A 19,587-nucleotide genomic window follows, 5' to 3' on the forward strand; every position below is an offset into this window, starting at 1 on the left:
ACTTAACCCTTGAACTGCCTTAATGTGCTATCACTGCCACATTGTGACATCACAGTGCATTGTTGCAGTATCATTATGTCTTATTGTGCCCTCATTGTGTCCTATTTTGTTATTAGTGTCCTTTAGTGACTTTATATTCATCATTAAGCCATAATTTTGGCCTATTGGGACATAACTGTGCCCTAGTACATATATCACCACTATGTCTGTTGTGCCATGATTATATCCTATTGTATCACCATTGTACTTTCAGTGCCTGTGTGTCCTATTGTGCTATCACTGTGCTCTAATGCACCATAACTGTGACTTACTATGCCATCAGTGTGCCATATTGAGCCAAACACTTCTCCATTTTGCCATAACTGTGGTCTGTTGTACCATAACTATGTCCCATTAAGTCATCACAGTGCCCTACTTACAATATCCTTTTTTTTTACTTTCCTGGGGATATTTGTGTTATCACTATGTCCTCTTTTGGCATCATAGAGTCTTCTTCTACCTCCACAGTTTCCTCCTCCACCTTCACTTTGGCCCATAGTGCTATTATTGTGCAATACTATGCCAGCAGTCAGTAATGTGTCATAAGAATGCCTTTTGTGACATTTGCATGTTCTGTTCTGCCATCACTATATCCTATTGAGTCATCACAGTGCCCTATTTTACCATAACACCAGACTCCTGAGCCATAACTATTGAGTTATGCTCCATTGAGTATTTCTGTGTCCCCTCATGTCACTACAGAGTACTTTTGTGCTATAACTGGTCTATTTTGCCATTAATGTGTCATATTTTGTCATCACTGTGCCATATTGAATTATCACATTTTAGTGTCTTGATGTTATAACTTGGGTCTTTTGTACCATCATTGTGTTCTATTGTGTGTCATTACTTTGTTATGTTGAATCAAAAAGTATGTCATGTTGTGCTAATGCTTTGCCTTTTGTGCCATTACTGTGACTTAACATGTTATCTCTGTGCATTTTTGAGTCAACACTGTAGATGAATTTTCTATCACTAAAGCCTATAAAGCCATCATTATTCCCCATTGAGTCATGAAAGTTGCCCTTTGTGTCATTAGAGTGTCTTATTGTGCTAGCTCTATTATGAAACATCTGTGCCTCACTGTGCCATAGCATTTTTCTATTTTGTTATGACTGTGCCTTATTGTACCATGGCCTATTATGCTGTTACTATGACACACCAGGCCATAACTTGGTTGTATTGTGCCATATCTGTGGCCCATTATGCCATTTTTGTGCTTCATTGAGTAATAATAGTAACCTATTATGGCATTGCAGTCTGTCTTGTATTGTATCATCATGTCCTCATAGTGCCACATAATGTCATCATAGTGTCCAATTGTGCCATAAAGTTGCGTTGTTTTGTCATCATGTGGGATACTGTCCTGCATTGTGTTCTATTATGCCATTACTTTGGCCTATTGTATCATCACTGTGAACTATTGCATCAGCATGACACCCCAGTTTAGCACCATTGTACACCATTGAAACATTGCAGTGTGCTAGTGTGTTATCATCTTGGCCTATTGATTCACAATTACATCCTACAGTACCATCACAGTGCCCTATTTTAGCATTTCTGTGCCCTATTGAATAATCACAATATGCTATCCTAACATCACAGTGTCTCATTGAGTGCTAAGTCTTGCCTATCTGCTCTTGCAGTACTATATTGTGCCATGACCTTTCCCTATGTACAATTACTATGCCTGTCTAAGTCATCACTGTTAACATGCCACCACAATGTAATCTTGAACCAACATAGCATTTTATTGTGTCATCAATGTGTCCTAATGTGTCATTACAAGACCCTATTGTGAAATCACAAAAGCCTAATATGTCATCACTGCACCCTAGTGACTCATCATAATGCTTACTTGTATCATCATAATGTCCTATTGTGCCAACACTGTGCCCTATTGTGAAAACACAGTGTCCTATAAATGCCATTACAATATCCTACTGTGGCATTACATTCCAATAATGTACTCACTGTGCCCTATTCTGTCATCACTGCAGCCTACTTGCCTTCACAGATTATTATTTGATCATAAACTTCAGACTGTTACATCAATGTGGCATACTATGGTATCTCTGTGCTATTGCATGATCATGAGGTAATATACTATCACTGTGCCCTATTGAGATATCACACTGGAGTTCTTTCCTAAGGCCTGTTGCAATCACTGAATCCTATTGTGCCTTCATTGTGTCCTATAGTTCAATCACTGGGCCATATTGTCATCATAGTTGCCTATTAATCTGTAGGGTCTTATTTTGCCATCACATTGCTCTGTTGTGCCATATAAAGTAAACATTATGTCCTATTGTGCTTTACTGTGTGATACTGAGCTTTCACAGTGGCCTAATGTGTAACAACTGCTCTATTGTGACATCACAGTGCCTTATTTAAGTCACTATGTCCTATTAGGCCATCATTGTGCCCAATTTAGTCATCATAGTAACCTATGATATCATTTAGTTCACTGTTGTGCTGTAACTACAAACTGTTGAATCATCACTGTATCCAATTAAGTCATTACTTTATCCTGTTGAGTCATGGCATTGGCCTATTTTTGTACAATATCTTTGGCCTATTGCACCAACATTGTGCCTCATGAGTCTTTACTATACCCTATTGTGTTATCGCAGTGTCTTATTTTACCATCAGTGTAGCCTATTCTTTCATCAATGTGCCCTATTAAGTTATTACAATACCCTATTGTGTCTCATTGTACCATCTTTGTAGCATATGGGTCTCCAATGTGCTCTGTTAAGACATCATAGGTCCTTCATTATCATCACACTTTCCTACTGTGACACCACTATGTCTTATTGTGCTATCCTTGTGACCCCTTAAGTCATCACAGTGTCTTTGTATTCATCATTATGTCTTGCTGTGCTTTCACTATGCTCAATTTTGTCATCTCAATATTCTATTGTTGCTGGGATTCTTGAGTCTCCATTGATAGGCTTCTTGAGCCTCTTTATTCCCTAGGGAGAGGTGAGTGCACTATCCACCCATTTCTGCAGCCCCATGATGCAGGACAATCAAATCAGCAGCCCCACAATGCAGAGCAATCAGATGCAATAGGGAGTCGAATCAAAGCAGGAACTCAGTTTATTACTGTGAGCATCAGCTTATAAAGATTAAGTGACATCCTGTGATGTGAAGGTACCTCCAGCCAATGAGAGGCAGCCAACCCTCCTCCCCAGCTGGAGGTGCATGCTACCTAATTTTTGCTATCTCATCCTCACTTAAACTCAAGCCAGGTTTTTTTCCATCCTATAGGCCTTGAGGCACAAGCCCTGAGATTATTTTGGCCCAACATATTGTACTTTGTTGTATTGCATCATCAGAATGTCCTACACCATCATCACAGTGTCATATTTGGTAGTATTATGCCCTATTGTGCCTTCACAGTTTTCAAATTTTCTATCACTGAAGCATATTGTGCCATCATAATCTCTACTGAGTCTAAGCAGTTGTCTATGTGTCACTGCCATGTCATGTGCTCTTCTTGTGGTTTCTTTTTCAACATCTGTGTCCCTTTGTTCTATATCTGTGCTCCAATGTGCCATAACATTCTTCTATTGTGCTACGACTGTGTCCTATTGTGCCATTATCATGACCTATTATGCTACCACTCTGACACACTGTGTCTTATCTGAGGTCGGTTAGACCATCTATGTACTCTATTGAGTATAACAGTATCCTATTGTGCTATTGTAGTTCTCTTTTCTGACATCAGTATGTCCTTACAGTACCATGTAGTGTCAACACATTGTCTAATTATACTATAAAATTGTCTTATTGTGTCATTGTGTGGTCTATTGTGCTATCATTATGACCTATTGTGTCATCACTTTGGCCATTGTACCATAATCATTGCATTAGTACAGTGCCCTATTTTAGCATCACTGTGCTCTATTGAGCCACCACAGTGTGCTATTACATCACCACATTGTTCCATTGAGTCATATGAGTCCCATTGGGTCTGGTCTATTTTACTGTGTCATATTGCACCATCATTGTGTTTTATTTGGCCATCTTACTCTTCTATTATATTATCACTCAACAATATCCTGCCATTGCTGAATCCTTTTGAGACATCACAGTGCTATGTTGTGTCATTAAAGTTTTTTCCCACTGACCTCTTGTCATCACTGAATCCTGTGTTCTACTGTTATCACAGTTGCTACTATGTTATAAAGACTAGTATTTTGCTGACACATTGTTTTGCTGTGACATCACTGTATCATATTGTGCAATCACTGTTTCCTATAAAGTAACACTATGCTCTATCATGCAAATACTGTATACTATAGTGCCATCACAGTACACTAATGAGTTATCATTGTCCAATATTGTGCCATATCCTATCCTTCCTATTGTGCATTTACTGCATCATATTGATGCCTGCAGCTCACTAATGTGCAATACTGTCATGTTATGGCTTCAAAGTGCCTTTTTGTAAATCACTGCCTTATTGTGCCACCACTGTGCCCTATTTAGTCTTCACAGTGTTGTCAAATTCACCGTTGTGCTATAACTATAGATGATTATGTAGTAATACTTTTTTTTTGTTGGGACCACCAGCTCACAAATAACAAAATAGAGACTTATTATTAATTATGAAAACCTGATCTTTAGCTTAGACTTGTTATCAACTAGCTCTTATAACTTAATTAGCCTGCTATTTTTTAATCTATGTTCTATTATCTGACTTTTTACCTTTCCTCAGTATGGCACATCTAACTTGCTCCAAGACTGCTGGGAACTCATGCACCTAAATTCTTCCTGCCAATTTTTCTCTCTGCTGGAAATCATGCCTGCTCTCTCCTGCCTATTTATTGGCAGTTCAGGTTTTTATTAAACCAATCAGAAGGCTCTTTAGGCAGAGACACATCTTTATATTGTACAAAAAGATTATCACATAACATTTCCCCTTTATGTCTAACTAAAAGAAAGGTTTCAATTCAAACACAGCAAAATTATAAACAATAAAACAATTATCAGATATGAATATTTTTATAACATACAGTCTATATTTGACAAATTTACAGAAAATACTCCATTATGTATTATATCTTGGTGAGTCCAAAATTTTGTACCAAATAATTTATTTTCTAACATAATTTATATTAGCAACCTTAAACTATCTTTTAGACCATAAAACATTTTTTCAGATAAACAACTTCAGTTTTTATGTCTCTCGACATTATATATTTAGAGCTGTTTTGTAAGTTTTTTAAAATTTGACAGCAAAGAAAATGGTATAACTATCAAGTCTTTAATTTCATAAGAGACTTGAGAAGGATAAAATATTACCCAAGTAAACAGTAAGTGCAGAGCAAACAACTTCCAAAACTACAGAAATAACAGAAATGACTGTCTTCTTGAACAGTTACCCAAGATTCCTATGCAACATTGGGGCATCTACCATCAGCCTATAAGGTTAGAATATCTGACAGAAATTTCTATGAAAAAGGAATTTTGAGGGACTGTCCTACCTTTTATTGGCAAAGTTCAGCAGTCATTTTTTTTTGTGTCCTGCTTATCCATTTTGGACAGTATACTTTCAATAGTTGAGACAAGGGAAGTTTCTTGCCTAGTAGCTCACTTTGCCACATTGAAAGCAAATTCCATATGGAGGTTCCTTGATGTTTATCATTCTTTTATTAAAGTAAATTGATACTGCCAGGAGAAGACCTATCTTACTGTCATGAAAATATCTATGTCACTATAACATCTTAATTCCATATTCTATAGCTCTCTGAAGTGTTTGAAGACCACCTACCTTTCTAAAATATATCTGTCTAACCTCGAAAACATAACTAACATGAGTACAAGTTTGATTGTTAACTACTAACCTGCATTTCTTAATTATCATAAACAGTTTGTACTAATATCATTCAAGGACCTGAGTTTTACATCCATTTTACATTTTTAAATGAGCTGCATAGGAACAATACTTTAAACTATATATATATAATAAGCTCAAATTTGTATCAATATACAGAAATCCCTACCAATGTAAAATATTTGGGACTAGTAGTTGCATTTTAGTCTAAAAATTGATCAATAGTCTACTCTTATCCTATAATTCCCATATCTTTTTCTTTTTGGAAAGAGATACTTGAATCCAACCCCCATTGCTTGGTTTCTTCCCTGACCATGATGAATAACAACTTGCAACCAACCCACCTAAATGATTATAAGCATCTTTAACATACCAAATGACAAAATCCATCCACCTTACTTCTTGGGAAAGTGTGTATCATGTTTTAAAATTACTTTCTATTGTCTTGGTGCAATGACATCTTTAGGTGATCATGAGAAAAATTAAGACAGTGGTCCAGTTCTGGGAGAACCAGCTGTATCTTTTGTTGTCCAGTTTCTGTGTAATGGAAAAATACAGAGATTATCTGAAGTAGTGGTTAGAGTAGTCTGTGAGGCTAGACCATATCATCAAACTGCTTTGAAGTTGTTCTGGATAGAGATTGTTGAGGTAACTGCAACAAAGGCATTGAGAGGCTAGATCACTTTAGCTACTTGCCTTCAATAGTGTCTGGTCCTTTTTTCTGAAAATAAACTTTAAAGAAAACATTCATATCTGTATTAACATAAATATGGAATGTGTGATATACATGAGTCAGCTAAAGATGATTTTCTTTTCTCTATTTTAGCAGGTAAAAGGCATCTATTTACTTTATAAGTCTGTCTTAACTGTGTAACCAATCCTCTAGCCATAGCATGTAAAAATAAGTCATGTGGACTCTGTAGCTAACCAGTTAACTAGTTTCAATATTGCTCCCATATAGAGGGATCAGCATATACATCACAAATTTTGTAGTTTTTCTTGGTTTTGTCTTTCTGTAACCAACAGGGCTTCCTCAGTCTAATCTGATTTTTATTAATTTTGAAGAAATTCACAGCTTTTTGTTTTCTGTGGAAACAAAGGCATAACCTTTCCTGTAACACAACATATTTCCTGACTTCCATCATGAAGTTAAGACATTTTAAATATGTATAGGTTAGTTAATTTAGCAGTTTTGCTTTTTTATAGTCTAATGTCTCGCAGCAGCATTTTCCCTTCACTTATTAGCATTCAACAAATTTAAAGTTAGCAATGCAACATACAGGAACCTGAGTATTTTCCATCCTTATTTGGCTTATTCTTTTTATATTACTTTATTCTTTTTTAAATTATTATTATTTTTAAACTATCACTATCTCTATCCATCTATCTATCATCTATCTATCTATCATCTATCTATCTATCTATCTATCTATCTATCTATCTATCTATCTATCATCTATGTATCTATGTATCTATGTATCTATCTATGTATCTATGTATGTATCTATCTATCTATCATCTATCTATCTATCATCTATCTATCTATGTATCTATCTATCTATCTATCTATCTATCATCTATCTATCATCTATCATCTATCTATCATCTATCTATCTATCATCTATCTATCTATCTATCTATCTATCTATCATCTATCTATCTATCTATCTATCTATCTATCATCTATCTATCTATCTATCTATCTATCTATCTATCTATCTATCTATCATCTATCTATCATCTATCTATCTATCTATCTATCTATCTATCATCTATCTATCTATCTATCATCTATCTATCTATCATCTATCTATCATCTATCTATCTATCTATCATCTATCATCTATCTATCTATCTATCTATCTATCTAATCTATCTATCTATCATCTATCTATCTATCATCTATCTATTTTATTTTTTATTTATTTTCTATGACTACCTCTGCGCAAATTCTTTTCTTTCTTTAGCATCTGAGCACATTTTAAAGCATTATGTGCCTGCTTGGAGATTTTTTGTCTGGACATGACTTTACTAAGCACCTGCAGGATTCTTTGACCAGGTGAGACATACCTTTAATTGCTAAGCTACCACTGCACTGACAACTAGCTCTGCCCCACCTTTGTTCTGTGAGAGTCTAGCCTTATGCTGTTGGGTACAGATCCAGAGTTACATTTACCCTCCCACCTCTGGGAAATTGATGAGTCTGCTTTCTTAAGTTCCCGTGATTGGCAGCCAACTCTTGTGAGTGCTTGCTGAGAGACCCAGAATGCAATTGTGTTGGCACTGGTTGGCATGACTTCTCCCATCTGTGTGGTTATGCCACATGTTGAAGTGTCAAATGTAGTAGTAATTTTTCTTTGAGACAGCCAGCTCACAATTAATGAGATAGAGACTTATTAATTACGAAAGCTTTGCCTTTAGCTTAGATTTATTTTCAACTAGCTCTTATAACTTAATTAACCCAATATTTTAAATCCATGCTCTGTCAGATAGTTCTTTACCTTTTCTCAGTATGACATGTCGAACTTGCTCTGAGTCTGCAGATGAAACTTGTGCACCTAGATTCCTCCTACCAGTTCCTCTCTCTACCTTGAAGTCCTGCCTACCCTCACCTTCTTAATTATTGAACTGTTCAGCTTTTTATTAAACTAATCAGAAGCCTCCTTAAGCAGAGACATATCTTACAGTATACAAAAGATCATCTCACAACATGATTGTACCAGCATTGTGTTCAGTTAAGTCATTACTTTTCTCTATTGAGTCATGGAATTGTCTCATTGCATCATCATGATACTTTCTGAGTTTTCACTCTGAGCTTCTTATTTATCATATCTTATGTTGCCATAACTATGAACTTATTCCCCCATCACCATGTCCTATTGTGCCATCACTGTGCCCAGAAAAATGCTGGAATTTAATACAACTCCAGACTACTTTGGCTGTCACAGTGATGATGCCAAAGAACAGCCTATTAAACCACAAATGAGGGAGATGGCAGGATGTTGGTCTAAGAATCAACAGTGGTGCTCATTTGTCAAAACTCTCTACTTCCTAGAAGGGAAATGATGTAAAAATCAATATAATTTCACCATTTGAATTTCTAGGATTCAGTGACATACTGCTGTTTTGTATGAATGGTATAGTATGCCATCTGCTGGTCTATTCTTGCTTCTATATAGTTACAAACTGACACATGATGAGGAGAATTGCATTGTCTCATCACAGTGTCCTATGGTGTCATCAAGTTCACTGTTGTGCTATACCTTTGGTCAATTGTGTAATAACTGTGCCCTATTAAGTCTTCACTGAGTGTAATTGTGTCATGAAGTGGGCCTATTGTGCCCTATAAGTCATCATGGTTCCCTGTTGAATTATGTTGGTCAACTATGCTATCACAGTGTCCTATTGTGTCTTCATTATATTCTTTCTACCAAATCTGTGTCCTATTATACCATAATTGTGCTGTGTTGACTAATAACTAATTCTATATTTTGCCATCACTATGGCCTATTGTGCCCTAAATGTTCCTTATTGAGCTATCACAGCAGCATTCTACTTTTTTAGTACAGTATATCGTAGCATACTGTGCCTTCTTTTTGCAACAGTCTTCTGCCACCACAATTTTTATGCCTTCACTGCTGCCCATACTATTATGACTATGTCCTATGTGTCATCACTCAGTATGATTATGCCATCACTGTGCCATATGGAGACATCACAATGACCTATTGTGTCATTACAACATTTTATCATTTCTTCCCAATGGGCTGTTACCATCACTGTGTTCCAATGAGTCATCACAGTAGCCTGTTTGCCTTCCAACCCACTTATTGTGCTATACTTTGCTCTAGTGTGCCATCCCTGTGGTATCTATTGCTCACACTGTGTTCTGTTATGACTCTACCCTGTCATATACTCAGTTATCACAATGCCCTTTCATATTTACAGTGCCCTGTTTTGACATAGCTGTCCCTTATTATGCATCACAGTGTTCTAGGGTTTCATTACTGTGGCCTATTGTCCCATAATTTTATCTTGTTGTTTCTTTACTTCACTCTATTGTCCCTTCACTATAGACTTGTTCCACCATTTTGTTCTGTTTTGTCATAAAAATATTCTACTTTGTATTATGTTGTGCTGTTATGCCATACTGTGTCCTGTTATACCATCTTTGTACTCTATTGAGTCTATCATCATGTTGGCTTGTTGTGGCATCACAATGTCCTGTTGCGATACTACTTTGCACTTTTTTACCATCATAGTGCTGTCATTTGTCATATCAGTATTTTTTGTGTCATCATTATGCTCTTTGTATTATCACTGTGTCCTAATGTGCCATGAGTTTGTTCCACATGTTCCTTAACCTCAACCTATTTCACTATTACTGTGCCATATTATATCACCACTGTGCCCCATTGTTCCATCACTGTGGACTACTTTTTTATCATTATGCCCTAATGAATCATCAGTGACCTATTGTGTCTTTACAGTGTCATCTTGTGACATCCCAGTCATGTATTTGTCATCTCCTTCCTTATTGTGTCATCACAATGGGGCACCTATGCCTGTGTCCTAGAGTGGGATCACAGTTTTCTATTACCCAATCACTCTGACCTATTATGCCACTATTGTGCCATTCCAATGACAGATTTTTTCATTATTGTGTTCTGTGGTGACATTTCCTGGGTCTACTGTTTTATCACTGTGTCCTACTGTGCCATAATTGTGTTTTACTGAGTGACATTTATCCCACGGATTGTTTTCAGTAAACAATGGTGCAATTATGTGTGTGTGTGTGTGTGTGTGTGTGTGTGTGTGTATACGTATAAATATGTTTGATAAGTGTCTTCTTGTGCCATTACTGTGAACTATTGCATAATCACACTGTCCTACTGAGCTCTGTTGAGTTATTGCAATGCTCTCTTGTGACATCACCATGCCAATTGTGCCATAATAGTACTTTGCTGTGTGACTTCATTGTCCTCTTGTATGAAAGATATTCTACTTTACCACTACATTGCTGGGTGATCACCATGACCTACTGTGTTATCACATTTCTTGTGTCATCATAGTGCCAAATTATATGAAGACAGTAATCTATTATTCCATCACCATGCCCAATTGAGCCACTAGAGTACTTTGCTGTATGATTGTGCCATTGTGCCATCACTGTGTTGTATTGTGCCAATAATGTGATCTATTGTGTGGTCACAGTGTCCAATTGTGTCATCACTGTGCATTAGTATGTCATCACAATTCCCTCTTGTAATATTACTGTGCCCTATAGTGTCACCACAACACCACATGATGCTACCACTGTTCCTATTCTGCCATTTCTATGCTCTCTTAAATCACCACAGTGCACAGTTATAGAAACAGTGCACCCTGTTGGGTCATTGCGGTAACCTCTTGTGCCATCACAATGACATCTTCTCCATCAGTATATCCTATTATACCTTCGCTTTGCTTTATTATCTCATTGCAGTTCCCCATTGCATCCTCACATTAGACTTGTTCAATCACGTGAGTCCTTTGAGTCATCATTATACTCTTTCATCATAGTGTCCTATTGTGGCATCAATTTATCCTAGTATGCTATCATTGTACTCTATTGGGTCATTACAGTTCTCTATTTGTCATCACAGTTTCTTCATATGCCATTACAATTTACTTTTGGCAACAGTGTTTCCTATTGTGCCATCACTATGTCTTATAGAGTCATTACAGTGGCCTATCATGCTATTACTATGTCCTACTGTGCCATCATTCTCGCTTATGTTTCCTGCTTATGTTCTATTGTGCCATCACAATGTTCTTTTTGCCATCACAACATCCTATTATGCCATGACGGTGCCATTACTGTGCCATATTGTGCTATCAATGTGTCCTATTGTGGCATCACATCGCTGTTTTCTATTGGTTCATCAAAGTGACCTGTTGTAGCAGGCCACCAGATCTTTGTAGACCACAGACCTTACCATAATTGATGCCACCGTGGATGTACCATTTATGCCTTAGAACCCAGCACACAGGCAGCAACACCTGCCAAAAATAAGAACAAAGACCTAATTTTCCAAAGTTCACACTTCTGGGAAAGTCCCTATATGCACTAACCTAAATATACTAACCTTGCTTTTAGGGTTCTGTAGTTCTGCTCCTGGCTAACTCTTTGTGATGAGGTGTGTCAATCAGGGTGTGTTTTTTGTCCTTAAAAGCTTATCCCGAGAAAGGCTCATGACTGCACCCAGGAACCGAACATTCAGTATAGTCTCTGACTATCTTATAAAGACTTTCTGTTGTCTTGAGCCCATGACTGAGTAGTCTTCTCTGGTGGACTTTCACAACATTACTGTGTTGTCACACTGCCTTTCTGTGGTTTTAACTCTTGTGACATAAACTTGGACCTATTAGCTATTATTCTTCATCGTATTGACCTCTTTAGCCACCTCATGGTCTTGTTGTGTCGTCATATTTCCCTATTGTGCCACGACTATGTACTCTTTAGTAGTCACTCTGTCCCATCATGTCATCACACTCTCCAATTGCGCCAAGCCTGTCATATGTGACCTATTATGTCATCAGTGAGCCCTATTTAGCTTTAACACTTAACAATTGTGCCATCATGTTGTCCAATTGAGTCATGATGGAAGACAATTATATCATTACAGTGTCCTATTGTGCCATCTCTGTGCCTTATTAAGTGGTCACAATTTCTTCTTGTTCCATCAAGATCTGATTATACCATCACTGTACCTGTTGAAACATCACACTTCCCAACTTTTCCATCTTTGTGGCTAATTGTAATATAATTCTGTGCTATTGTGTCACAACCACTCATTATTTCATAATCCCAGTGTGTGACCTATTGTCATTCCCCATGGTCTTTTATGCGATCTCTGGGTCATATTTGGCTATCACATCACTTATGTTCTATTGTGCCATCTGTTGCAATAAGGTGCCAATTGTAGTGAGGAGGCCAGCAGGCCTGCTTTTTGTCCCACCTGGCTCCTGCACAGCTAGCTTTACACCCGAAATAACAACACGCATATTGTATTCATTTAAACACTGCCTGGCCCATTAGCTTCAGCCTCTTATTGGCTAATTCTCACACCCTGATTAACCCATTTCTAATAAAATGTGTAGCACCACAAAGTGGTGGCTTACTGGGAAGATTCTAACTTGTGTTCATCTCAGAGAGGAGAGCTAAGGTGTCTGCCTCACTCTGTTTCTTTCTCCCAGCATCCTGTTCTGTCTACTCCACATATCTAAGCTGCTGTCCTATGAAAAGCCAAGGCAGTTTCTTTATTAACCAATGAAAGTAACACATAGACAGATGACCCACCTACATCAGCCATCATGTGCCCTAATGACTCATCACTATTCCCTATTTTGCCATCACTATGGCAATAGAATGAATATGTATGTATATATATTCAATCAATTAATATATGTTGATTATTTTTATTATATTGACATTATCATAATATATACACACATAGTATATATACATACTCTATCAGTTCTTTTCCTCTAGAGAACTTGATTCATCAATTGTTAGGAACAATCAATTTGATCACTCTCTATATAAAACTTCTAATCATTTGTGAAAAAATAAGGAAAATTATGATTGTTGATTTTTCCTAGGATCTCTGGATATATAGAAAAGGGTAGGAACAAGTTCCATAATAAAACTATCCAACTTCTAGCATAAGAATACTGTGAAGAACAACAGTGAACTCAGTGTTAAAATTGACCAGCTCCAGATTCACCTAAACACCTAAAGGTTTCTAACTGTGCCCTGGAAGAGAATCTTCTCTCCAGCTGCCTTGGAGTTCATGGGGACAGAAAATCAAACTGAAGCTTTCATTATATATTGTGGGTGAATTACAACAAAAATTCAAATCTCAGCTTTGGACTATGTTGACAGCTAAAGTATGGGCATTAATGGATTAAAGAATAGGATCTTGTAACTATGAATAGAAATGTGTTGGATGATCATATTCTGAGACCCAAAGATGAGAACTTTGAACCTTGAGATTTTTAAGTGTTTATCTTACCTGAAGAAGTAGTCTCTCAACCCTCAGCAAAAGATGTTCTCCCAGCACATCCTGAAATATTACTCCTTCTGTCTTTGACTGAGAAAATTAACCCTTCATTGTCTGCTAAAACATCAGTGACTTTCTTTGCAGGAGATGCCAGACAAAAGAATACTGATGGTCCTCAGGACTCTTCAGTAGTTACCTCTACACCTATAACCAGACCTAAGGCTAAGCAGGCTCCCTATAGGGAAGGGCAGAGCCTATGCGTAGTTTAGGGAATGAGTAAGGTGTGGGTCCTGAAATTCTCAGGAACTGAAAGCTCAGTATATCTGGACATTGAAAGGCAGAGGCTGGCAATGCCTCCAGAAGTACCTTTATTGTATAGGATTGTTTGGGCTATCCTGGGTTTGTTTTTCCATATAAAATTGATTATTGTTCTTTAAAGGTCTGTGAATGATTTTGTTGGGATTTTGATGGGGATTGCTTTGAATCTATAGATTGCTTTTGGTAGAATTGCCATTTTTACTATGTTGATCCTCCCAATCCAAGAGCAAGGGAGATCCTTCCATTTTCTGGTATCCTCTTCAATTTCTTTCTTCAAAGACTTAAAGTTCTTGTTAAATAGATCTTTCACTTCTGTGGTTAGAGTTACCCCAAGATAATTTATGCTATTTGTGGCTATTGTGAAAGGTGATACTTCTCTGATTTCCCCCTTTGGTTCTTTATCCTTTTTGTATAGGAGGGCAACTGATTTTTTGGAGTTGATCTTGTATCCTGCCACATTACTAAAGGTGTTTATCAGATGTAGGAGCTCTTTGGTAGAGCTTTTGGGGTTGCTTATGTACACTAACATATCATCTGCAAATAACGAAAGCTTAACTTCTTCCTTTCCAATTCAAATACCCTTGATCTCCTTATGGTGTCTTGTTGCTATTTCTAGAACTTCAAGCACTATACTGAAGAGGTATGGAGAGAGTGGACAGCCTTGTCTTGTTCCTGATTTTAGTTGGATGGCTTTGATTTTCTCTCCATTTAATTTAATGTTAGCTGTCAGCTTGCTGTATATTTCTTTTATTATATTTAGGAATGACCCTTGTATCCCTAATCTCTTCAAGACTGTTATCATAAAGGGGTGTTGAATTTTGTCAAATGTTTTTCCAGCATCTAATGAAATGATCATATGGTTTTTTTCCTTCAGTTTATTTATATGATGGATTACATTGATAGATTTTCATATGTTGAACCAGCTCTGCCTCTCTGGGATGAAGCCTACTTGATCATAATGTAAAATTTTTAGATGTGTTCTTGGATTTGGTTTGTCAGTATTTTATTGAGAATTTTTGCATCGATGTTCATGAGTGAGATTGGTCTGTAATTCTCTTTTTTGGTTAAGTCTTTGTGTGGTTTTGGTATCCTTGTGCAGCTGAGGAGAGGGAGCCTGAAATGGCCTTACCCTATAGCCATACTGATGAATATCTTGCATATCACCATAGAACCTTCATCTGGCAATGGATGAAGCTAGAGACAGAGACCCACAATGGAGCACTGGACTGAGCTCCCAAGGTCCATATGAGGAGCAGAAGGAGGGAGAACATGAGCAAGAAAGTCAGGACCACGAGGGGTGTGCCCACCCACTGAGACAGTGGGGCTGATCTAATGGGAGCTCATCAAGGCCATCTGGAATGGGACTGATGGAGCATGTGATCAAACCCGACTCTCTGAACATGGTGGACAAAGAGGGCTGACTGAGAAGCCAAGGAATATGGCAGTGGGTTTTGATCCTACTGCATGTACTGGCTTTGTGGGAGCCTAGTCTGCTTGGATGCTCACCTTCCTAGACCTGGATGGAGGGGAGAGGACCTTGGACTTACCACAGGGTAGGGAACCCTGACTGCTCTTTTGACTGGAAAGGGAGAGGGAGGGGAATAGGGAAAGGGGGGGCAAATGGGAGGAGGGGAGGAAGTGAAAATTTTTAGTTAAAAATAAATGAATGAATAATAAAAAAAGGACAGAGGCTAATGTTTAAAATGGTTCCAGGGACAAAGCAGGGGACACATCCACATCACAGTCTACCATTTAGAGGCACTGGGGCAAGAACTCAAACAAAACAGAAACCTGAAAGCAGAAGCTGAGGCAGAGGCCATATTGGATTGGTTTGTTTATCACTGCTTCCTCATCCTGTTATCTTATATAACCCAGGGATCATATCACCCATAATGGCCTGGACCTCTAATAAAATACCTTACCTGCCTGCCCACAGCTTGATCTTATGATGATATTTTCTCACTTGAGATCCCCTCCTCTTCAATGACTCTAACTTGTGACAAGTTGACAGGAAATGAACCATCACGGAGAGCTTCTGCAGCTAAAATAAGAGCATTAATTAGGAAAGAATGTGATCCTGTAATTTAGGAAGGAGATGTGTGGGAGGACACTATTGAGATCTTTGAAACCTCAGGCTTTCAAGGATTTATCTCACCTGAGGAAGTAGACTCTCCATGCTCCACAGAAAATGAACTCTACCCCACCCCTTGAAATATTGCCTTTTTTGTCTTTTACTGAGAAAATCAATTCTTCATTGTCGGCCAAACCAGCAGTGATTTTTCTCTTAAGGAGATGCTATGCAAGACAATACTGATATTCCTCAGGGCCCATCAATGGTCATCTCTAGACCTACAACCAGGCTCCTAAAGGAAAAATAGAAAGCGTAGTCCATGAGTAGGCATGCTACACTAATAAAGAGTTTAATGAGTTGGCTAATACATTCAGGCAGAAGTCTGGGGAATATGTTTGGGAATGGACTTGAAGGGTGTGAAATAATGCTAGAAGGAACATAAAACTGGATCTGGCTGAATTTGTTAGTATGGATGCTCTGCATGGAGATAGAGGATTAAAATGGAAGCTTCCACAGTAAAAAGAAAAGTTGTCAAAACTTTGTTTGAATGATTGTCTGAAGCATTTGTCAAAAGATTGCCTAATGAAAAGGAATTGGAGACGCCTGATGTTCCTTGGTTTAGTGTTGAAGAAAGAATTTTATTTATTTATTTATTTTTATTTTTTTGTTTTTCGAGACAGGGTTTCTCTGTGGCTTTGGAGCCTGTCCTGGAACTAGCTCTGTAGACCAGGCTGGTCTCGAACTCACAGAGATCCGCCTGCCTCTACCTCCCGAGTGCTGGGATTAAAGGTGTGCGCCACCATCGCCCGGCAAGAAAGAATTTTAAAGCTGAGGGAATTGCAGTGCTAGTGTGGAAATGCTGTGTAGAACCTAATCCTCCACAATGGGAAGGCCCAAAGGACATGCCCTTCGCTAATCCTATAAGATGCAAAATGGTGAGGGGGCACCAGCATACTTGAAGAACTTCTTTGACTTTTTCCTTCTTGCAGAGCTTAGTGGTAGGGGAAAGGAAGCAACCAGACACTCTGGGGTGCCACCACTGTGGCCTCTTGTGATCTCACTGTGCTCTACTATGCCATGCCATGACTTTTCACTGTCATGTAATCCCTGCAAACTACTGAGTCATCACAGTACCCTCTCTTGTCAATACAGTGCCCTATTGCTTCATCCCAGTGGCATGTTGTGCTATATTGAGATCACTGTGCCCTAATAAGTCATCAGAGTTCATTATTGTGACAAACCATTATCCTATAATGCTATCACAGTATCTAATTACTAAGCCCTATTGTAACATTAGAGTGTTCTTTTACACACTCCCTATGGGCTATTGTCATAACCATGTCCTATTATGCTATCAGTGTGCCCTAATGAATCATCAGAATCCCAAACTATGTCATTTCTGTGTCCTATTGTGAAATCATCATTTCTTATTGTGCCTAAACTGTGTCTCATTGAGCCATCAAGTTTTCCTATTATGCCATCAATATATTCTATATTGCCAACATAGTGTTTATTGTGTAGTCACATTGTTCTATTTTGATATTGCTGTGTCCTATTAAGATATCATTGAGCCCTATTATTCTTTCTCTGTGCTCTATTGTGCCAACACCATGTTCTCTTATTATATCCTTATGTACTAATGTGCCATTATTGTGTCCTATTGTGCCATCACTGTTCCTATGGTGCCATTAATATGCCTGATTGAGTCATATCAGTTCTATATTTTGCTAGTACAGCTTCCTATTGGGCCAACACAGCATCCTATTGTACAATCAGAATTTCCTTGTATGGTAAAACTTTTCCCTTGTGCCTTTTCTATGTCCTATAGTGGAATCACAATTTCCTAATGTTCTCTTTGCAGTAGCCTATTCTACCACCACTGTACCCAATTGGGTCATCATGGTATTGTAATGTTCTGATTGTGCTGCCATCTTATTGTGTTTTAACTCTGACCTATTTTATCATCACTGTGCCATATTGAGCAACTAAAGTGCCCTATTGTGGCATCATATCCTACTGAGCCATCACTGTTCTGTAATGTCCCATGAAAACACAAACTTGTGCTATTAATGTCATCAAGTGAGCCATCACTGTGTCCTATTGTGACATCACTGTCTTTTTGACATAATGAAACATTTCTATGAATATTGTGTCACCTCTGTGGCTATTGTGTCATGTTACTATGTCCTATGATGCCTTCATAGCTCTCTATCTTGCAATTACAAGGTCCTATTTTGCCAGCATAGTGCCTGATTGTGCCATCACTCTGTGCTTTGAGTCATCTTAGCTCTATCTTGTGTAATCACATGTCCAATTATGTCATCATGGTGTTCTATTTTACTGTTATAACTGCCTATTGTACTGATGGAGGAGAGTTATCTGTCTATGTTACTTTCATTGGTTAATTAATAAAGAAAACTGCCTTGGCCCTTTAAGAGAACAGAAAATTAGGTAGGCGGAGTAGACAGAACAGAATGCTGGGTAGCAGGAGTGGGGAGACGCTTCAGAAAGTCGCCATAGTGAGTTGCCATGATTCTCCTCTCTGAGATGGACGCAGGTTAAGATCTCTCCTGGTAAGCCACACCTCGTGGTGCTACACGGATTACTAAATATGGGTTAAAGGAAGATGTGAGAATTAACCAATAAGAGGCTACAGATAATGGGCCAGGCAGTGTTTAAAAGAATACAGTTTTCATGTAATTATTTCGGGTGTAATGCTAGCCGGCGGCCGGGTGGCGGGACGCAGCCCCGCCGCTTCCTTCTACATTGTACAACAACAATTTTGTATTCTGCTGAAGGCTTTTGCTTTGTGCCTTCACTGTGTCCTGTTCTGTCATGACAGTATACCAGTGTGTGATTGCATTAGTGTAATGTGTCATCACTATTCCCCATTGGGTCATCACATTGTTCTTATCATAGTGTTCTGTTGTACCATCATTCTGACCTATTTTGGCATCATTGTGCCATCATTATGCCCCAGTGAGCCATCAACCTAACAATGTGTTCCATTGCAATGCCAACTTGTACTATCAATGTTATCTAGTGTGCCATTATAGGGCCCTATTGTGCCACCATGGTGTCATTTTTTACAAGAAAGTGCTCTATTTGCCTTAACAGACTGTTATTCTGTCATCATAGTTCCCAACTATACTGTTACTATGGCCTATCGTGCAATCGTTGTGCCCTATTGTGCCATGAATTGTCCCTATTTGTCATCACTGTACACTGCATCATCACTGTGCCCTACTGATTCCTCAACTTGTTTTATT

Source organism: Arvicola amphibius, chromosome 12 (assembly GCF_903992535.2).
Source record: "Arvicola amphibius chromosome 12, mArvAmp1.2, whole genome shotgun sequence".
NCBI lineage: Eukaryota > Metazoa > Chordata > Mammalia > Rodentia > Cricetidae > Arvicola > Arvicola amphibius.